The sequence below is a fragment of the Nomascus leucogenys genome, chromosome 20, assembly GCF_006542625.1.
Source record: "Nomascus leucogenys isolate Asia chromosome 20, Asia_NLE_v1, whole genome shotgun sequence".
In the NCBI taxonomy this organism is placed as follows: Eukaryota; Metazoa; Chordata; class Mammalia; order Primates; family Hylobatidae; genus Nomascus; species Nomascus leucogenys.
The window spans coordinates 17,743,912-17,766,212 of NC_044400.1; the positions used below are offsets into that span (position 1 = coordinate 17,743,912).

The following is a 22,301-nucleotide window of genomic DNA, read 5'->3' on the forward strand; positions in this document are numbered from 1 at the left end:
GCTCAGGGTCAATTCTGAGCAGCAGGCAAGTTTATTTTTACTCGTTTTAAGATTTTATGCACAAAAGTACAAGGACATAAATGTCTTGAGTTAGGTGTGCCAGGAAGATTTAACAGGCCTGGAAAATGGGATCCAAAAATGGGATCTAGCAGAAGCCAACTTTCAACACGATTGATTAAAACACTCTCCCAGCAAACCCCACAAGGCCTGGGCTAGAAACTTGTCAAACACACACACACACACACACACACACACACACACACACACACACAGATTTGGGGTATGTAAGAGAGGGGAGATTGCCCTGTATCCTCTGATGTCAAAAAACTCAGAGGGGCTCACTCACATTCAGGCTGGGCCTCCCAAGAGGGCTAGGAAGGCGGGCTTAGGGGGCATGTCCACCACCGCCTGGGCACAAGGGCAGCTGCTGTGTGAGGAGCCAGCTAGCCACTGGGTGCTGGGGACCCCTATAAACAGGCCCATTTTGCCAGGTTCTCCCCCTGGGGATCGTTCTCTTTTAACCTCATGTAACAGCTGGATGTGGTACATGTCTATAATCCCAGATATTCAGGAGGCTGAAGTGGGAGGACTGCTTGAGTCCAAGAGTTCAAGAAGAGTCTGTGCAACACAGGGAGACCCCATCTCTACAAAATAAAGTAGCTGGGCATGTTGGCACATCCCTGTAGTCCCAGCTGCTTGGGAGGCTGAGATAGGAGAATTGCTTGAATCTGAGAATTCAAGGCTGCAGTGAGTCATGACCGCATCACTGTACTCTAGCCTGGGTAACACAGCAAGACCTTGTCTCAAGGAAAAAAAAAAACAAAACATAAAAATAAAAATAACCTCACAGAGCCAATCGAAATATCACTTTTCCAAGTGAAATTACTGTTTTTTTTTCTAATAGACCAAAATACTTGATCACAAAAATTTTATTAAATACTGGAAAACCACAAAGAAAATTTGTTTTAAACATCAGTCATCATTCCACTCCCTACAGATGGTAAAATTTTAGTATGTTCCATATATATTCTCATATATGGTATATCATCCATACACATATATCACAAAAATACACTTATATTTATGCTCGCTTTCTTACAGCCTTTTATATCACAACAGATTTTAAACATTTTCCCATGATAAATATTTTACCACAATTTAAAAGCTAAGTAATAATTGCATGTTTTACTTAAATAATCCCACAGTACTAGACATTTAATTTGTTCAATTTTTCCATTTAAAAAATAAAAATAAAAAATAAAAAAATTCAAAAAAGTAATGCAATAGTCTTTCACTCCTAACATTTGTATATCATACCTCTGTATATTTCCTTAGAGTAAAGGAATTATCTGATACAATAATACGAGGATTTTTAGGCTTGTGTAACAGTGATATCCCATGTTTCTTTCAGTAAAATTGTACTGATTTATATCCCCAAAACTAGCAAGATATAGCTAGCAAGATATAAGGATGCCTGCATACCTGTTTCATTCCAATTTGTGCTGCTATGACAGAACCCTTGAGACAAGTAAAGAACACAGATTTATTTCTTGCAGGTCTGGAGGCTGCAAAAGCCCAAGTTCAAGGGGCCTGCATTTGAGGGCATTCTTGCCAAGTCACCCCACAATGCAAGAGCACACGCATGGGAGGAGGAAGAGAAGAGGAGGAGGAAGAGAAGAGGAGGAGGAAGAGAAAAGGAGGAGGAGGAAGAGAAGAGGAGGAGGAGGAAGAGAAGAGGAGGAGGAAGAGAAGAGGAGGAGGAGGAAGAGAAAAGGAGGAGGAAGAGAAAAGGAGGAGAAAGAGAAAAGGAGGAGAAAGAGAAAAGGAGGAGAAAGAGAAAAGGAGGAGAAAGAGAAAAGGAGAGGGCCAAACCCACCCTTTCATCAGCAACCCGCTCGCGCAAGCAGGAGAAAAAATGCGCGAACCCACCTTTTCATCAGGAACCCATTCGCGCGAGGAGCGCGCAAACCCACCCTTCCATCAGGAACCCGCTCGCGCCAGGAAGAGGAGGAAGGCGCGAACCCACCCTTCCATCAGGAACCCGCTCACGCGAGGAGGGCGCGAACCCACCCCACCATCAGGAAGCTGCTGGCGCAAGCAGGAGGAAGAGGGCGCGAACCCACCCCACCATCAGGAAGCTGCGCGCAGGGGAGGGGCGAACCCACCATCAGGAGCGGCACGGCAGGAGGAGGAGGAGGAGGAGGGCACGAACCCACCCTTCCATCGGGAAGCTGCTGGCGTGAGCAGGAGGAGGAGGGCGTGAACACACCCACCCATCGGGAACCCGCTCGCGCGAGGAGGAGGAGGAGGAGGAGGAGGAGGAGGAGGAGGAGGAGGAGGGCACGAAACCACCCTACCATCAGGCACCTGCTAGCGCAAGCAGGGGGAGGGGGAGGGGAGGGGGAGGGGGAGGGGGAGGGGGAGGGGGGTGCGAACCCACCCTCCCATCAGGAACCCGCTCACGCCAAGAGAAAGAGGAGGAGGAAGAGGAGGAGGAGGAGGAGGGAGGAGGAGGAGGAGGGGGGGGCGAGAACCCACCCTCCCATCAGGAACTCGCTCGCGCCAGGAGGAGGAGGGCGCGAACCCACCCTCCCATCAGGAACCCGCTCCCGCAAGGAGGAGGAGGAGGTGAAAGAGGGCGCGAACCCACCCTTCCATCTGGAACCTGCTGGTGGGAGGGGGGTAGTGGGCGAGGGGGCGAACCCACTCTTTCATCAGGAACGCGCTCCCGCGATAACCCCCGCGCTCCCGCGATAACCCCCGCGCTCCCGCGATAACCCCCGCGCTCCCGCGATAACCCCATTCATCCATTCAGGAGGGTTGAGTCTGCATGACTTAATCACCTCTTAAAGTTCTCACCTGTAAACAGTACTGCATTGGGATGTTTCCAACACGTGAACTTTGGAGGACACATTCAAACCATGACAATACCCCATGCTCTCAAAGTTTGTCGTGTACGTTTTATTGTCACTTTAAAACAGCACATGCCAATTAGGTGCGGCCAACTATTACTAATAAAAATCACAATCACAACAGGTACTGGGTGCGTACTATGTGCCAGGCACATAATTCAGAAAAAGAACAGACGGTGCCAGGGACTGGTGGGGAGGGACACAGTTTCGGCTTGGGAACATGAAACGTTCCAAAGCAGGAGGATGGGCTGAGCCCAAGAATTGGACACCAGCCTGGGCAACTTAGCAAGATTCTGTCTCTAAAAAAATTTTTTTAAATAGCTGACTGGATGCACTGGCTCATACTTGTAATCCCAGCACTCTGGGAGGCCGAGGCGGGCAGATCACTTGAGCACAGGAATTCAAGACCAGCCTGGGCAACATGGCAAAACCCCATCTCTATAAAAAAAAAAAAAAAATACATAAATTAGCCAGCCATGGTGGCATGCACCTGTAGTCCCAGCTACTCGGGAGGCTGAGGTGGGAGGATCACCTGAGCCTGGGGAGGTTGAGGCTGTAGTGTTCCTGGATCATGCCACTGCACTCCAGCCTGTGCAAAGAGAGCCTGTCTCAAAAAAAACAAAAACAAAGGAGAGGAGATTTGAAAACAAAGGGCCTCCCTTGAGCTTTGTAACTAGTTAGGGTGCTCCAGCCACTTGGGCTCCAATCAAATCCTCATCAAGTCCTTTGGAGTAATGCTAATCTACAGAATTTTTGTTGTTGTGGAGTTGGGTGGTGGGGAAGGGAGCTGGGACTACAAACTCTTCAGATAAAATGAAAATACCCCCGGGAACATTCAATCTTTAATTGCAGGTACTGTGAAATTCATGAAAGTGAGAAGTCTGCAGTAGCAAGAGAAAAATAGCAAATCAAAGAAATGAACTACAGAAACCACACTTGCTACAAAAATCAAACATGGGAAAATCAGGTGAGTGTTCACTAATAATTGAGATAGCAAGGAAGACCACAAAAAAGATCTTACCACAAGCCTGCCCATCACCAGATTACAAGTCTTCAGTGGCCAAGAACTTCAGATGCTTAAAGCAGAAAGACAGCCTGCCCATCCACAAGCCAGCACCCCATGTCCATCCAAAGTTGGGGTGCATTTATTCAGAAGGGCATATCTGAAAGCCAGAAAGATAGCTTATAACTAGCAACTCAGTGGATTCCCAAAGTGTCACAGAAAGTTTTAAAACCACATTCTCCAAAGACTCAAACTCAGAAAAGCAGTATTCGTGGTATATTTAGTAAAAGGTCACCATAAAATTCCAGAAGACAACTTAATTGCCATGAGACTAAATAAAGTTATTCTAAAGAAAAGGAAAGAGGCCAGGCACGGTGAGTGGCTCACGCCTGTAATTCCAGCACTTTGGGAGGCCGAGGTGGGCGGATGATGAGGTCAGGAGATGGAGACCATCCTGGCCAAGACGGTGAAAACCTGTTTCTAACAAAAATACAAAAATTAGCTGGTCATGGTGGCAGGCATCTGTAGTCCCAGCTACTCGGGAGGCTGAGGCAGGAGAATCGCTTGAACCCAGGAGGCAGAGGTTGCAGTGAGCCAAGATCCCGCCATTGCACTTCAGCCTGGTAACAGAGCGAGACTTTTGTCTCAAAACAAACAAACAAACAAACAAAAAAACTAGAGCCATGAGGTTAGTCATATGTTATTGCATAACCAGAAGCCCAACCTGACATTGGATTAGAGCAGCAGCACCAACATGAGAAAAGAGCTGGGCCCACTTCTCCCAAGCAGCCCTTCCCAGGCCACCATCTTGTATTTTGCTATCTCACATATAATCTCCCTATTGTACAGTAAATAATCTGACTGGCCTTTGCCCCTGGTTGGGAAGAGGGAGGGTTCAAAATCCTTGGACTACCTGCATAGTAGGAGTGTATTTATTTTTGATAAACCCCTTGGATCACACCTGAGTTTACACTAAGATGAGATGACTCAGGCTGCAGTTTGGCCACCAGAAAACCCAACCATGCAATTAGAGGATCAGGGTTCTAAGCCAGCCCAATCCAGAGAGGGGGAAAGGAGGGGACTGGAAATTGAATCATTGGCCACGTGGTTGTACTCAATCAATCCTACCTATGTAACGAAACCCCAATAGAAACTCTGGACACCAGGCTCACTGGAGCTTTGTGGTTGGTGAACACATCAATGTGCCAGGCAGGTGACACACCCTAGTTCCAAGGGACAATACACAGGAGCTCTGCATTCGGGACCCTCCCATACATCAGCCTATGTGTCTCTTCATTTGACTGGCCTTAACTTAAGACCCTTTATAATAAAACCATCGTTGAAAATATAGTGCTTTCCTGAGTTCTGAGATTCATTCTAGTAAATTATCAAACCTGAGAAGGCCATGGGAACCCCTTGGATTGTAACCAGTCAGTCAAACGGGTAAATGGCCTGGAAGTCCTACTTACAGTGGACATCTGAAGTGGGAACAGCCTTGTTGGGAACCATACCCTTTAACTGATGGGGTCTGCACTAACTCTGGGTGGTTACAATAGAACTGTATTGTACTATACTAGGAGGTGTCAGAACACACCCACCACCACCTCCTTTTTCCAGTCAATTCAAGTGCTACACACCAGTTCAACACTCAGGTCCAAATAACACAACTTTTATCTACCAATATTTATGCCAACTGTTAATGACCAACAATCTTCTTCCATTTAGTAACAGCTAAGATGTTTTAAGTACTTGCTACCCCAGACATAGTTCTAAGACCTTCCACATGTATTAACTCAATCATCACAGCAGCCTCATAGGGTAGGTACTGTATCATTCCCACTTTACAGATGAGAGCACTGAGGCATAGAGTGGTTAAGGGACTCGTGCAAGACCACATGGCAGAGGTGCCAGGATTCAAAGAAAAAGCTCCTCCATCCCTAGAGGCTGTCCCTTAGCCACAAGTCTACAGGAAAAGCTGTGCCTTATGGCTGCCTACCCTTGAGGGCCCTTGGACAGCCACTACTCTCTATCCCCACTTGCTCCCATTCTCTGTCCTTAGAATGGCCTCATGCCGATTTCCTTAGGGAAGAATGTGTGCTTTTTTGATGGCAAAATTATCCAGCTTTGACTGCAGCTCAGGAAAACTAATTTTGAGAACACAGCACTGAGGGAGGTTAACTATTTCCCTGAAAGTCTTTTCCAACAAAAACACAAATTAGCAGCTAGATGGTACTGGATGTGAATAAAAGTGACAAATTTCACTGCAATAAATGAAGAGGTTCAAAGTTTTTCCTTTTCAGCACTGTCTCCTTCACCACAGGCAGAATCTCTCCACGGCTGACACAAACCTCCTCTCCCTTATTTTTCCCTATTACTTAAAGTGTTCAATACTTCTTCACTTTTATTAAATTGATAATACAGTTTGAAGTTTTCAGTGTGTTTAGTGTAGCAATTAAAACCTCAGGCAGTCATGGTGGAAATTTTTCAAATAAAAATTATATAATAAGGAGATCAGTGGGTGGCCTTTCAATTTCATTCACTTATCCGATCAATATTTTGAACATTTGCTGCATGCAGAGCAACATTCTAGACACTCGAGACATAGCAACAAAGTTGACAAAGTCCCTGCCTGCCCTCATGACACTTACATGCCAGAAGGAGAGACAAAGAAGGAATGGGCAAACATACATGTGTGTGCATGTACATGCACGTGTGTATAACTTCAAGAAATGGTAAGAATTCAAAGAAACAGAGCAAGTAAAGATCTGGGGGAACTAAAAGACAACGTGTGTGGCCGGAGTGAAATAAATCATAGGAAAGGTAGCAGTAGATAAAGTCAGAGAGGGGCCAATTCATTCTCAACGGATGCATCCAACCCCTTATCACTATCTCCCTCCCCTCACCTGAGTCCATGTCACAATCACTTCTACTGGAAGATTGTCATAACTTCCTAGTTGATATCTGCTTCTATTCTTGCCCCTTACAGTCAATTCTCCATGCAAGTGGAATGATCCTTGTAAAAACAAATCCAATCAATTCAGGACATCCTCCTGCTCAAAATCCTTCACACAAGTCCATCATAATCATGGCGGAACCCAAGTTCTGAGCCCTGCCCAGCAAGGCTCTCCATATACGGGCACTACTTGCCCTCCACACTCAGCCCCTGGCTCCCTTTACTCCACTCACATGGCCCTCAAGCTAGGTCAAGTTTGTTCCTGCCTCAAGAACCCTGCAGGTACCCTCTCTTCCTCATGGAACTTTCTTCACCTTGGATACTGCCTTGGCACTCTGCTCAAACATCACTCCCTCAAGCAGCCTCCTGGATCACCCAACCCAGAATAGCTCTCCACGCGGCACCATCTCCTGCCCTACTTGGTTTTTCTTCACAGCCTGAATCTCCACCTGACATCAGATTTGCCTGTTTCTTCCTCTGTCTTTATTCACCACTGTACCTCCAGTGCCTAGAACAATTCTGAGTGCAGAGTAGGACCTCAATCAATGCATGTCAAATGAAGGAATGAATGACTTTGATGATGCCATCACTGACTGGGTAATACAGAGTAAAGGCACGATCCACAATCTTGGGCATCCATGCTATCCACACCAGCTGGCAGGGACAAGGCACACCTGGTTCACATCCTGTCACCTGCTAAGCCCAGAAGGCAACATCATCCATCAGACTCAGCCAACTGCTCCAATTAACGTGCTCCGATTCTAACCCTAAGAAGACATGGAGTCCCTACAAAATCATTTGACAACCCAACATGTATGCAAAAAGGCCAACAAGTGCTCCTTAATTGATGAATTTCTCTGAATCTGAGGTAAGTGGCACTGACATCTCAAATCCTCTCTGCCAGTAAATGGGTGGGCAGAAATTCCAGGTAAAAAAAAAAAAGAAACGACTCCAGGGCTCTTTTTTCCTTGACTATCCCCTCTGGCAGCTCAGTCTTTACACACCTCGTCCCTGCCCATTAGATTGGGCAAAATCCCCCCATCACTAGGACAGCACAGTGTGTTCCATCCAGAGTAACTCTCACTACACAAAAGGCCGACACATTCCAGGCTAAAATCATAACTGGCCTTTAACTGGACCCTTCCATGTTGATCTGCTCTTTCCCATTTGGGGAGACAGGCAGGATTGAGGAATCTGTCTTCTGACAATTTGGGATCAGTCTTCTCTCTTGCTTTCTTTCCCTCAAGTTGCAAACAGTAAGTCATGCTATGTGAGCCCCAAGCCCCAAGCCCCAAGCCCCACACAGGTGCCTCTATTCATAATCTGCGGGTCCTCAGCCTCATGAGGACAGCAGAACCCAAACATCACAGGCTCTCAGCAGAACACCAGGCGATCCTGCAACATGGATTCTCTTCTTCTGAACCAGGAGCAATCGGACTCGGGGAAACAGAACCATGCTGTGGACAGCAGCCTCTGCATCTCCAAAGAATGCAGAAAATATTCTATCTCTCCACTTCCCTACAAGATCTGGATTTTTCCTTGGTTATTCATTTTGCCACTCGTTGGTACTCACTGGCAGATAAGCAATTGCCCCAAAATTGAGCAGGTTAGGGAAAGATGGTCTTAAAATTGGGAAAGCTCTATTCTGTTGTTTAATTTCTTTTTCTGGGAACCGAAAAAAATATCACTGATATGAATCTAGGGGCCCAGTACCTGAGTCAGTTAAGCACTTATATCAAAATTACTGCAGAAATGAAACAAGATATGCAACATACAGGGCCCTTGTTGGCTGCACAGTAATCACGTAAAAATGGCAATTAGTTCCTTTAAAGGATGATAATTAACACTGCCTTTACATAACCCACTTTTAAGTTTCTTTTTTACTGATGTTTTCCTGCATTGGCAATCAGCAAAGTAATCAGCATCAACGTCAAGCATTTTCTCTGAGACACGAACACTTTCATCAGCACCTTCACATCCACAAAGCCATTCCCATTTGGAAAACAAGAGGGGTAAAGATAGGGGATTGAAAGGCATAGTTCTTATCCTTCAGCATTCTGGAATTCCCTCGATGACCACAGGGCTGCAGGATGAGGTTCTGCCCATAAGGACTCAAGACTTCATATAAATGACTACAGAGTACACTGTACCCAATATGTAGTCTTTTGTCCCTGACCCACTCCCATCCTTCCCCCAGAGTCCCCAAAGTCCATCATATCATTCTTATGCCTTTGCATCCTCACAGCTTAGTTCCCACTTATAAGTGAGAACATATAATATTTGGTTTTCCATCCCTGAGTTACTTCACTTGGCATATACTGCTCGAGGGACAGGTGCACCAAGATCTCAGAAATCACCACTAAAAAATATATTCATGTAGCCAATAACTAACTGTTTCCCCAAACTATTGAAATAAAATAAATGACTGCAGAGCAAAGAAAAGTCTCCCTTGCCTCTGCAATGTCCCCCCTCTGGCCAGCCTTGCATGGAGATGCAGACACTTCTGAGCACCTCTGTCAGGCACTGAATATGTAAACAGTCATGCTCTCTGCTCAGTCATGTTCTCTGCTCTCAAAATGTAGTGAGGTACAGACCCATCAGTAATTATGTTTTATAATTATCTACTGATGTGTCTGTACCCTACTACAAGAAGTATTTGTTGAGGCTCTACTATGTGCCAGGCACCATTGTGGATCCTGGGTTCACAGCAGTGTGCAAATGCAGCAGTGTATGATATGCACACAGTATTCCAAGAACACAGAAGAAACATCTCCCACATGATCCAAGAGGATGAAGGAAGACTTCTCTGAAAAGGAACGAGTTCTAGCTTCTGGAAGGAGCCTTGAAGGGCAAAGAGAAGACGGTGGGGAAGGCATCCCCAGCAGAGAGAAGAGCACATGCCCGGAGCAGAACTAGCACCAGTCACACTCAACGGTACCCTTCCCTGCAGGCTGGAATGTAAAGGCAGGCAGGGAGAGGCCAAGGAGAGCCTAGAGAGGCCAAAGTGGGCAGGGGCCTGAAATGCCACAGTAGGACTCAGGACTCCCGTCCTCGAAGGTTGACTTTGAAGAGCCCTGAAACTCACAAGCAACATGATCCATTTCCCGTCTCAGATACAGTTTCCTCCTGAACTGGTTTTTACTTGCAACCATTGCTTCTCCATCATCAGAGGGGGGAAAATACAAAAAATAAAGGCAGATTTAGAAAGTGGGTACAAGTAAGTTTCAAAAAAATAAAGCTAAGATTCTTTATTTTAATTAGAGAAGATGGCTAGAAACCACTGAAGGGGAGAATTAAAAAAGAGAAAGGCTTTCACAGACAAAAAAAAAAATTAAGTGAGCTAAAAAAGCAACTTTACAGAGACAAACATCCCTGACTTAGCAATTTTGCTAGAACTGTTCATTTTCATCTCTGCTGGGACCAACAGAAACTGCATGGCAAACATTTTTCATGTCCCGCATGGCCTGCTGCCCACGTAACACCTCAGTGGAAGCCACATCAAGCTCCAAACTTGGCCGCCTTGCTCAACATGAGCGAGCCAGCCCGTGACAGATCCAAGAAGGAGAATACAAATCCTCACCATGGATGATAGCTGCAGACAGCCTATTTTTTAAAAATAATAGTTTAAAGTGAATTTAACAGTTCCACATTACTAAGGGCCTTCAAACTGAGTGCTCCATTTCCCCATGGCATGAAGGGCAATTTCAGCTCCTCCTGGCCCAAACTTCAACTATTAAGCAGGCTATCCATTCAGTTTCTATAGACAAGACTACTACCACTCAGAAAATGGTATTCAGAATGTAATACACTGATGTAGTAAGATTGCACTGCAATGCTATTGTTTCCAACTCAAATCCAATGATAAGTTTCTATACAGTGTACCCAGCTTATTGGTCAAATCTTAAGCTTGTAAGTTACTCTAGCTTCAAATGAACTTGATTGCTTCAATCCATACATGAACACAAACCTAATTTCTATATTACCTTCCTTCCAAATAAAGTTCTAAAGCCCAACGAGTGATGTAATTATGTTGTTGTCTTCATTATGAAAGCAACCGTATTAATTTTACTACCTTGAAGAACAATATTATGATTAGTGAACTCATGCATGGAACAAGGAATTTTTGTGAATCTACCACTGAAAATTGCCCAGTTTGTTTAATTGCCACATTTGGGAATATTTCAAATATCAACAGTTAGAATCAAAACCAAGAAATTGGTTAAAAATTAATCTTATGGCCAGGCACGGTGGCTCACTCCTGTAATCCCAGCACTTTGGGAGGCCGAGGTGGGTGGATCACGAGGTCAGGAGATCGAGACCATCCTGGCTAACACAATGAAACCCTGTCTCTACTAAAAATACAAAAACAAAATTAGCCAGGTGTGGTGGTGGGTGCCTGTAGTCACAGCTACTCGGGAGGCTGAGGCAAGAGAATGGCATGAAGCCGGGAGGCGGAGCTTGCAGTGAGCCGAGATCAGGCCACTGCACTCTAGCCTGGGCAACAAAGGGAGACTCTGTTTCAAAAAAAAAAAAAAAAAAAAAAAAAAAATTAATCTTACAATCTGTAACATATAATTCCATTTATGTAACAAAGAAAAACAGGTAAAACTGATCTGTGCTGTTAGAAGTCAATGCAGTGATTAAGAACGCTTGTGATGGGGTGGTGGTGACAGTGACCAGAAACGGGAACACGAGGAGCTTCCAGGGCTGTCCATGTTTTGTTTCTCCACCTAGGTACTCCTAACACAGGTGTGTTTGGTTGTAAATCATGCTGCATACCAATGATGTGTGCAGTGTTCTTTGTATAAATGTATCAATCAACACAAAGTCTTAAAATACTGAGGATGAAGGGCAGAGTTTGGTCTACTCTCACAAAGACCATCATGGGTCAGAATTTCAGTTCTATGTAGCATTTAAAAGAGCACCAGTTTCCTGTGGGCAGATGCCACAGATCAACAGAAATAACATTGTTTGGGCCTGCTTTCATTCTCTCACTCATTTCTCTTGAAGATCTCAACCATCCTATATATGGCGTATAGCTATGATAGATGACAATAGGTCAGATCACTAATTGAAATTCCCTCCTCCATACAAAATTATTTCTAATAATCATGTAATAATCAATAATCATAACATCCTTTTGAATCATTCTTTAGTTTTGAAAACAACTATTTAGAAAGAGTGTCAATTTTAAAGTTATTTCTGAGCCTCAATATTATATTTCTTCTATGAACTACCAAAGCATACCATATGCACTTAACCAGATGTTATACTCACAGTTCACTTCTTCACCGTTTTACATTTTAAATCACACATAAAATCTCCCAGTGATCACACCAATGAGAGAAGTGAAGAAAATCAAGTTCTGTTGCTTCACCTTAAACTGTGCTATCATTTTTTATTACAAATCTCCAAACACAAGAGCATATTGTACCATAAGGGTTAGAGATGTGAACTGCACCTAGAGGAAGCTCCAACAATTCTAAACAGGAAATTACTCAAGGCAAAGTGTGGAGCTGAGTCCATGTGCATTGGGACAAACTGTGTAATAGGGAGTTCTCCAAATTAACTTTCATGTGGCATGCAATAATTAAGGTGTAAGAAGTGCACTAATCTGAGGTGTATATATAAATATATATGTGTTTATCTATGCATATGTCATTAGTGACAGTAGCAATTATTTAGAATTTAGACAAACCAAAGATTTTTCAGGAAGTATTTTATCACCAGCTTAGAACTGCTCATGCATTGTGATAAAAAAGAAAAGAAAAGAAAAGAAAAAAAACAGACTGGCTGAGGTCAGATTGTTTTCAGCCTCTACAGACAATGTGCCCCCTCACAACAGCTGCACCTGGAGAGGACCTTTTCCGTTGCCCCACCCTCAGGAGACAAAAGGAACCACACCAACAAAAACCTCCCAACCACACAAGAAAAACAAGTTTAGGCACAAAAGCTCTTGTGGACACACGTAAGCCCTTCCGGTTTACATGAGTGTAGAGCAGCGTTTCTCAACCTCAACACTACTATTTGGGCTGGATAATTCTTGGCTATGGGGACTGTCCTGTGCATTGTAGGATGTTTAGCAGCATCCCTGGACTCTACCTACTGGAAGCTGCCAGTAACACTCTCCCAACCTCCACCAAGACGTAAAAATGACCATGGAGAACAAAATTGTCCCTGGTTGAGAGTCACTGTTAGAACATCTTTGGAAGAGTACACAAGAAATCAGGTACATTGCTTACTTCTGGGGAGGAAGGCTTCAAAGTACCTTTTGAATTCTTAACATGTATATCTATTATTCAAATAAATACACTTAAATACACAAAGTAAACTAGAGAAAGAAATGAGAACAAATGTTTAGGCGAGACACGGTATCGCTGAGAAAGTATCCGCAGCTCTTTCAAATTATCTTCCCTTTGTTTTCTCTCAAAAATGTGCCCCTTGAACAGAAAAACAAATTAACATCTTTCCAAGAAGGTTATTCCACCCTATAAAAGATTTTCTGTAAACATGGAAATGGGCATTTTACAGAAAAAAATTCCTGGCCCCTAAAGAAAACATTCCTGGTCCCCTTCTTGGAATCTCTTATTTTACACACAGTCCTAACATTATGTGCTTTCCCCAGGTTAGGTCAAAGCAGAACAGAAGCGGCAGATGAGAACCGCGGTAAGGGCAGGAGCACGGTCCCCACAGAGCCTAGTCCTGAGCCAGTCTTGGTATGGTAACAAGAGTGAGGCATTTGGAGGCACATTCTGCCGCCTTCTAATCATGGAACCCTCAGCAAATCATGGCCTTCCAAGACCTCAGTTTTTATTTCTGAAATGAAGGGTAATGCATGCTTCATAGCGTTGCTGTGCGAACTGATCCTATGAAATACATGGTTTTACACCAGGATTACAAACATCCTGGTAAACCAGTGGTACCTGTTGACTTTACCAAGAGGAATTTGAGTATTAAAAATAGCCCTAGGGTTGGTTCCAGCAGCAGCCGCAGCAGATTTGTTACTGGAAAGAGGTCCCAATACAGACCCCAAGAGAGGGTTCTTGGGTTTCCCACAAGAAAGAATTCAGAGTGAGTCCATAAAGTGAAAACACGTTCATTAGAGAAGAAACAAAAGAATGGCTACTCCACAGGCAGAGCGGCAGCATGGGCTGCTGGACTGAGTATACTTACAGGTATTTCTTGATTATATACTAAACAAGTAGTGAAATATTTTCTGGGAAAGGGGTGGGGAGCTCCTGGAACTGAGGGTTCCTCTCCCTTTTAGACCATATAGGATAACTTCTGGGTGTTGCCATGGCATTTGTAAATTGTCACGGTGCTGCTGGGAGTCTTTTAGCATGCAATGCGTTATTATTAGCCTGTAGTGAGTAGTGAGGATGACCAGAGGTCCCTTTCATCACCATTTTGGTTTTGGTGGGATTTGGCCAGCTTCTTTATTGCATCCTGCTTTACCAGCAAGATCTTTGTGACCTGTATCTTGTGCCAACCTCCTACCTCATCCTGTGAACTAAGAATGCCTTACCTCCTGGGAATGCAGCCCAGCAGGTCTCACTCTCATATTTAGCCCCTATTTAAGATGGAGTCACTCTCATTCAAACACCTCTGACAGATTCAGAAGTGTAGAAGAGCATGAAGCAGATCTGAACGGCAAGAAAGCAGAATAGGGAAGAATAAAGGGTTGGGGACCAGACTGCCTGGGTTCCAATCCTACGGGTGACCCTGCACAACTTCTAGACTTCTACTTGCCTCAGTCTCTTTATAAGCTGAGAAGAGGACAGCCAACTTGCAGTGCCCACAATGGTCTTGTTCTATAAAGTCTCTGCAGACACTGAATTAGTGAATCCTGAAACATTGCTCCTAGAGAAGATACAGGGTTGGGTACCTGCAAGCCTCTGGTCACAACATTTTCACCAACTGATCAATGCATAGTTGGTGTGTGTGTTTGACGACACCTTATGTTACTGATTCTTTAACAGTGAAATCACAGCCAACACTACTACTACTACAACTTACGCCTGCATGAAGCTTATCTAGCAAACGTATTTTCTCCCTAAGATACATCGCAGCCCTCTCCAGCCTTCTTATACTTAAGAACACTAGACAACCCCTCAGCACTATGCTTGGAGGCCATTTTAAGCAGCAGAATCACTTTTTTAAAAAAAGGCACAAAAAAAAGGATAAACACGGTACTAACCAGATGGAAGAAGAACACTTATTTGCAATATGAGAGCTTAAGCAAGAAGGCCTTATTCATCCTCAGCTGGGAACATGGACACCAGGCAACTCAAATCTTCTACTCTGCATGTCCGTGAATGACCAGGAAAGTGCAGAGTATTGATTTCAGGGTTACAAATAAGTATTAATGAGGACGCAAATTCACAAACACAGAAATCTTGAGAATAATGAAGATGAACTATATCTGCCTTCAAAGATGGCTTTGATGAGTCAATGGATTAATGCAGATAAATCACACAGGAAACATTCAGTAAATGTTAGTTATTAACAGGGAGTCAAATATGGAAATATCATGCAGTGTAAAGAGCATGACAGAAACATGAAGAGAGGACACAGGTGTTAACAAAGCCACAGAGGAAGGAATGTGGCATGGGGGAAGGGAATCAAGAATTCAAGTTCTTTCCCTAGAGCAATCTCTTACTCCTCGACTTACCTTCCTTTGCACCAACATTATAATCCCTGTGCCACAGCCATCTGCCTTTTTGCTCTCAAATCCATTCTCTGCATACTTTGTCCTTTTACAAATATCACAGGAAACTACATTTCCCAAGCTCCCTTGCCACCGGGTTTCTAGTAGTGCTGGCCTATGGGAGGCACCATCAGAAGCTGGGAGGGGAAGGTGCCTGGGTCTCTCTCCCAACTCCATTTGCTGGGTAGGATAACCTTCTCTAGGGAGACAGCTCTCTCCAAAGAGCCCTATTGCCCTTTCCATCAGCTGCCACCCCCACCACCCTGCCTCCACAGTCCTGGGGGTGGACATCTTTCTGAGGTTACAAATCTCTCGGTTGCTGTAACAGTCTGGTAACTCTCCTCTTCCATCACCTAAATATGCAATTATCTGTATTAGAATCTGTTAGAAATGCCTAGTCCAGTTTTCCTGATTCATGCCCTATAAAACACTGGCTCTAGAAAGAATTTTTAGAAGTTTTACTTTTAGACGTTTTTACAGCTTAAAAGTTTTCTGCCTAGAATCTCTCCCAAAATCTCACCTCTATGTTCTGACTCTGGCCTCTCTGATTTGAAAGCAAAAAAAAAAAAAAAAAAAAAAAAAAAAAAAACAAAACCTGGTTTTGTCTTTAATTCACCAATGCAGGAACAAAAAAAGCACACTTATGCAAATATTATAGTTATTTAAGTTTTTTAAAATCACATTATATTACCTCTGCCACATTTCATCATGGGCTACCAATTGCCCTCACACCGATACACCTATGCAGTTTCCCTCTGCTTAAGTGCTGTTTACTTTTTGAGAACCGAGCACTACTCTCAACTCATAAATATCTTGACTTTTTAAACAAAATCCAAATGCAGCCTATGGCACATCACCAATTCACTCTCATTGTCAGCATCGGCCATTCCACGCTGCTGACTGCGAGCCTGCATGAGCACTGGCCATTAATTCTGAGGCAACTTCCATTCTCTGCTTTCCATTGTTTCTTACCCCAGTGCATAAAAATTTTATGCCTGACCATCATCATGCCCAGGCGTAATAGATTAATAAATGAGTTCATTTGGACAGAAGAATGCAATAGTGAGTAAGATTCTGATCAGTGAATCAGAAGAATGGGAAAGGGGAAGCGAGGGGAATGCCAGCTACTCACTGAAATCCGCACTCTCGTCATCTTCCTGGGCACACAGCTAGACCTCGCTTCCCTGCCAGGGGTGGCCAGGTGACCGTGTTCCTGGCAATGGAATGCGAGTAGAAAGTGACGCTAACCACGGCCAGGCCCGGCCCTAAAAACTTCCATGCTGGCTCCTCCATCAGATCCCCCCAGGCCTGTGGGCTGGAATGACAGTTACAGCAGGATGACCTAGAGAACCTGTTTTCAAACAGTCAGGGCCTAAAGCCTGGGTTGCTACAGGACTTCTTTAAAGAGGTCATTCCCTCCCATCCCACAGAACTGTTTATCAACCTAAAACTATGAACAAGAAAAAACTTTCACCAGGTGCAAGATTACTATAAATAGATACACACACACACACACACACACACACACACACACACGGGTTCATTTGTTACAGGAGGTCCCTTTCACAGGACACGTGCCTTTCAAATGAGTGGGTCAGGTATCTGGTCATGGTGGCTGAGGGCATATATGAGATAACCCCAGCACGTCCCTTCCAGAAGGAGCCCTAAGGAGAACCCACTTGGGCAGAGGCTCAGAAACAAGCACCTGTTCCCGGTCCCACATGTCCTGTTACGAGACCAGTGACCTGTTAAACCATCACTTTCATCCTACAGCCTAAAAACCAAGACCTTCGGAGGTCAAGGTGGGCCTCTGGGCATCCAAAGACAGAAACAGAGCTGAGACCCACCTCTCCAAGGTCAGTTCCACTCCAAGGGGAGCCCACAGCACACTGCCAGTACACCAAGTATTTGTTTCTGCTCTATGATCAATAACCGAAATTGAGTGTAAGTGTTCTAGAAACTTTTATAGCAATTTGCTAAGGTAATATTATGTCTTTGAATCTAATAAAATTAGGGGCTTGTATTATAGACTTTCTAAATTTCATTTTTCCAGTCATTTATTCTTATTTTATCAGTTCACGATGGTTTCGAATTTTTTTTTCTTTTCTTTTTTTTTTTTTTTTAAGACGGAGTCTCACCCTGTCACTCAGGCTGGAGTGCAGTGGTGCGATCTTGGCTAACTGCAAGCTCCGCCTCCTGGGTTCAAGCGATTTTCCTGCCGCAGCCTCCCCAAGGAGCTAGAATTACAGGCGTGCGTCACCAAACCTGGCTAATTTTTGTATTTTTAATAGAGAAGGGGGTTCACCATGTTGGCCAGGCTGGTCTCGAACTCCTGACCTCGTGATCCGCCTACCCCGGCCTCCCAAAGTGCTGGGATTACAGGCGTGAACCACTGTGTCCAGCCTCGAATTTTTAAGAACTATTTTTCCTCCTTCCCAGAGTCCCAAAATTCTTCAGCCAGTTCCCAAGGCCTCCACACCCCCTTCCCAATCCTTCCTGCTTTACTCTCAGGGAGCTCTCCTCCATGTTCTGGCCCAGCAACCCCCTTCAGCCTTCCTCTCAAGGTGGTACCTCTCTCCGTAAACAGTAGTCTTAACCTTCCCCAGCCCCTCCAACGTGCTGGCCATGGGCACCAATTCCTATAAGCCATCCTGAGCCTCCGGCCAAAACAAACAGTTAAATGGATGACTAGTCATAAAACAACATGATTGTAAGCTATCATAAAATAATCCAGGACCCTGCTCCCAGTAAATAGCCAGTTAAAAGAAAGAAGGAGAAAACTGTCCATAGGTCCTACCCACATTAATTAACCTGAGGAAGCACCTCCACCTGCCTGACAGATGCCATCTATCCATCACTCTCAACCTCAATGACAAAGTAAAGCGGCCTCCACCCCTTTCTTCCAGGGAGGTGGACACACATGGAGAAGTCCCAAACCTGGCTTGGAGAGAAACGAGAAATTATTCACAAAGTGGCATCAACTATGATGAAGTATTATGGGAAGGGAACAGGATGTGGAGACAGCATCAGCTCTGCCAAGTGGGACCCACTGAATTACCCCATCACAGAGGAGTCCTGAACTAGCTGGAGGAGGAGGGAGGAAAGAGGAAGGGGATTCTCTCTCACACTCACGGTTCCTTGAAAGTGAATTAAGAGGGGAAACGGATGGCAGTGACCTAACAACAAAGGAACCTGTAGCTAAGGGTGGATCCAGGTAGTGCCAACCTTCCTCAGAGAGAAGGTACACTAGAGTTCCTGATAGGTCTGAGTCCCAGGCCAACCACACAGTTCAGAACTTCCAGGGACAAAATAACAGTAATTTTAACACAGGCCAAAGCAAATATCTTCCAAAGTGAGTAAGACATATTAGCAGCAAGATCAGAAAGGCAGGGAATATGGAGGGGTAGGTACATAAGAGCCTGCCCTATTTACTCTCTGTACTTGTGTGGATATTTGAAATATTTAAAATATTTAGAACTTTTCTAGGGAAAGACAAAGAAACATGAAAGCCTCTTGCCATGAACCAGAATCCTGATTAGATGCAGCAGACCTGGACACTGTAGGTGAAGGAACACTGCTCTGCTGCTCCACATACCCGGACACATACGCCCTGGTAGGGAGATATGGGCTGGCCCACAGCCCCACCCTGCCCATGGGCCAGGAGGGAAGCAAGGTCTCACCTACCTCGCCACTCTGTCAGTGGGCAGTGGTGTCTAGAGTGCAACCGTGGGGATTCTGAGCCACTTCCCAGGCTCTGAGAATGAGGACTGAGATGAGATACTGACATGCACCACAGGCAAAGCGCCCAGAAGAGGTGACAACATTCCTCAGCTAACAATCTTGCCAAAGCCCATGGTCACCATCAAGCAGGCTCAAGAGGCCTATTTCTGCCCAACGCCAGGCAAGCTATGCACCCCAGCCAAGATCAGGCATTGGCCTTTTATAAGATATGACTGACCAACATCCCGGGAAGCACAGGAAGAAATCTGAGCAGAGACAAGGAAGGTGCTTTATTTTAATCACGTTTAAGACTTGCCATCTAGTTCCCATGACTTGTCTCAAATTATTCGTCTTTGATGCCAACAGGAAAATGTCTTTCGTTTTTAATCTCATACTCTGCATTTGTTGATTAACACATTTCAATGTCTGTGCTACCCAGGTAAAAATAAAATGAAACAAAACTTTTACTGCCTAAAAATTAGAGTGCTTTATACTCATTCAGCTCATGTGCTGCTATGTGCCAGCCACTGGCACTAGCCACACATGGCATAGAGGGGAGTGAAGCCAGCGCTAGCCCTCAAAGAATGTCTAGACAGACCCACAGTAATGAAAATCCATTCCAATTCTGCCCTTTCTCTACTTTCTTTGGCAGTATATGTTTCTCAGATCCACTGGGGTGGCTTTCGTTTTTACTTGTACCAGGAACGTGGCATCTTTCTCTTCCAGTTATGTCTTAAGAAATGAGATGTAAAAACAGGCTCTCTTAGAAACTAGGGCATAACTGACCACACACAAGATCCACTGGCCATGTGAGAAATGTTTCCTGACATCCAATTCCCAGGGCTACCCTCTTATCACAGGCTCTGTGGCTGCTAGAGTTAGAGGCTCATTTGGGCTTAGAAGCTAATACTCTTCCCCAATCTAAACTGACTTCGTATGATCTCATATAAATCTAAGCATACAGCCAGGACAGCTTCTTCCTATCTAAGTCAGAAGAGAGATGATGATTTATAACCTGGGTGGGGGAGAACAGTGAGCCACTTCACCACCTTCAGGATGACCCAACTATTTCCTCACTCTCTAAGGTGGAGAAAGCGTGTAGAGGCCATGTGCTTTATATGCTGAAGGCTATTTAAAGGATTACAAGGAATGTAAAGTCATCTGTGATATGGCTTTCGAGTTATAAATGTCAATGGCAGTTAAGTCTGCTGCTTTGGGAACTCCTCCAACAACAGGTTGACAACAGCCCAAGCCGATGGCTCTGGAGGAGGCTGACAGACAGCTGCTCTTTCGGTAGTTATTCCTGAAAGAGCCAAGAGGCCTCTCCAAAGGCAGCTAGGTATATGACATGCTGGAGGGGGAAAGCGACAACATATTTAGTGGCAGAAAGACACAGCCGAGGAGTCCCACATGACGCCAACACGTCTGCCTGCCTCATGAAGGCTGTCAAACCCACATGGTGCAGAGCTGAGAACAAGGGGGCGCAGATACTGGTGTGAGAATCGCAGCACAGTAAATGCAGGAAGACGATCATCTTTCCCAGAGCATAAACCACAGCACTGGGTGGCAGGGCTGACAGACCCAGCTCCAGCCTCCCCACTGCCAGCCTACTATCGCCAGCTGCCCTGCCTGGCAACCCTCGAAGAGCAGACTTCCCTACCTGGCAGCACTAAACCAGTTTCAGGGGAAACAGGCCCTGGAAGACAGATTGTTCAGTTGTCCAGTCCCTAAAATGAAGTCACATTCCTATTAAGCAGGGTGTGGGATGTATCTATGGAAGACATGAAAGGATGGATTAAACATGCTTGTATTTGAGACAAAAATCTCATGTTTTTAGAGATTAAAAATCCCTTTGAGTTTCCAAAGGACACATTTTCTGTTTCTCTGGTTTCTCCCAGTGGGACAAACTCTCAAGGTGACAGCCAGAGAAAAGCCTTAGATAGAAGTCACGTGGTCACACGATTTCCTAGCTCTAACGTTAATGCTTTTATTCACATCAAGACATTCATCTAGTTTTGGGATGCTGGGGTGTTTTTTCTCCTGTGATGTTGTCAGAGACAAAGTGTGTTCAAAGACCCACATACATAAAAGAAACAAGAATTAGGAATGTTTAATGTTTCATTCTGTTAACCCCATAACCTTAACACCCAATTCCTATCAGCCTGTGAAATATAAATGTTCTGCTCCAAGGTGAACATCTGATTTACCAAGGTAACTTCTCAAGGGTCTACCCCTTAGGCAGTGGGTTTAAGTGCTACAAACAATTCAGACGGTTAAAATAAGGAAGTACTGGCCAGGCATGGTGGCTCACGCCTGTAATCCCAGCACTTTGGGAGGTTGAGGTGGGAGGATCACGAGGTCAGGAGATCAAGGCCATCCTGGCTAACATGGTGAAACCCCGTCTCTACTAAAAATACAAAAAATTAGCCAGGCATGGTGGTGAGCACCTGTAGTCCCATCTACTTGGAAGGCTGATGCAGGAGAATGGCATGAACCAATGAGTCGGAGCTTGCAGTGAGCTGAGATCGTGCCACTGCACTCCAGCCTGGGAGACAGAGCGAGACTCCATCTCAAAAATAATTAATTTTTTAAAAAAGAAAGTACTTAGCAAATTCCTTCCTCCATAAGATATGCTCAGAATTGAGGACTTAAGAAAATACACCTCTTGGAGCAATGGTTCCTCAATACAGACACAGTTCAGAGACTATACTGTCCTTAGGAGTCACACGCTCCAGTTCAGTGGGCTTCCTTCCACTGACACCATGATGACGTGTGTGTTGGGCCCAGGTTGGGCTGCTCTAAAGGGCCAGCCTTTCTACATAAGAATTAAGTGGCCATGGTCAAGCTCAATAAATGTGTATTGATAATGATTGAATGAAGTAAAAAATAGCCTTCTGCTCCAGTCACTTCACTAATTCTATACACATAAAATAATCTTGTCCAATTACTCTGAAAAAATTCTACCAGGCCTTCACCAGATAGCCAGAGATGTTCCCTCAGGATTAT

The 22,301-nt window shown here is 44.7% G+C and overlaps 1 protein-coding gene across 5 annotated transcripts in view; it reads right to left on the reverse strand.

Annotated features, from left to right (window-relative positions):
* Positions 1–22,301, reverse strand: part of MGAT5 (alpha-1,6-mannosylglycoprotein 6-beta-N-acetylglucosaminyltransferase) — a 325,140-nt gene that overhangs the window by 252,326 nt on the left and 50,513 nt on the right. For 3 of the 5 annotated variants that reach the window (XM_030800827.1, XM_030800828.1, XM_030800825.1), the window contains exon 1: positions 3,934–4,256. The exons of the other annotated variants lie outside the window; for them this stretch is intronic. The gene's annotated coding sequence lies outside the window, so the exon portion shown is untranslated. Of the gene's footprint in view, positions 1–3,933; positions 4,257–22,301 lie in introns of those variants that run through there. 5 annotated transcript variants of the gene reach the window in all.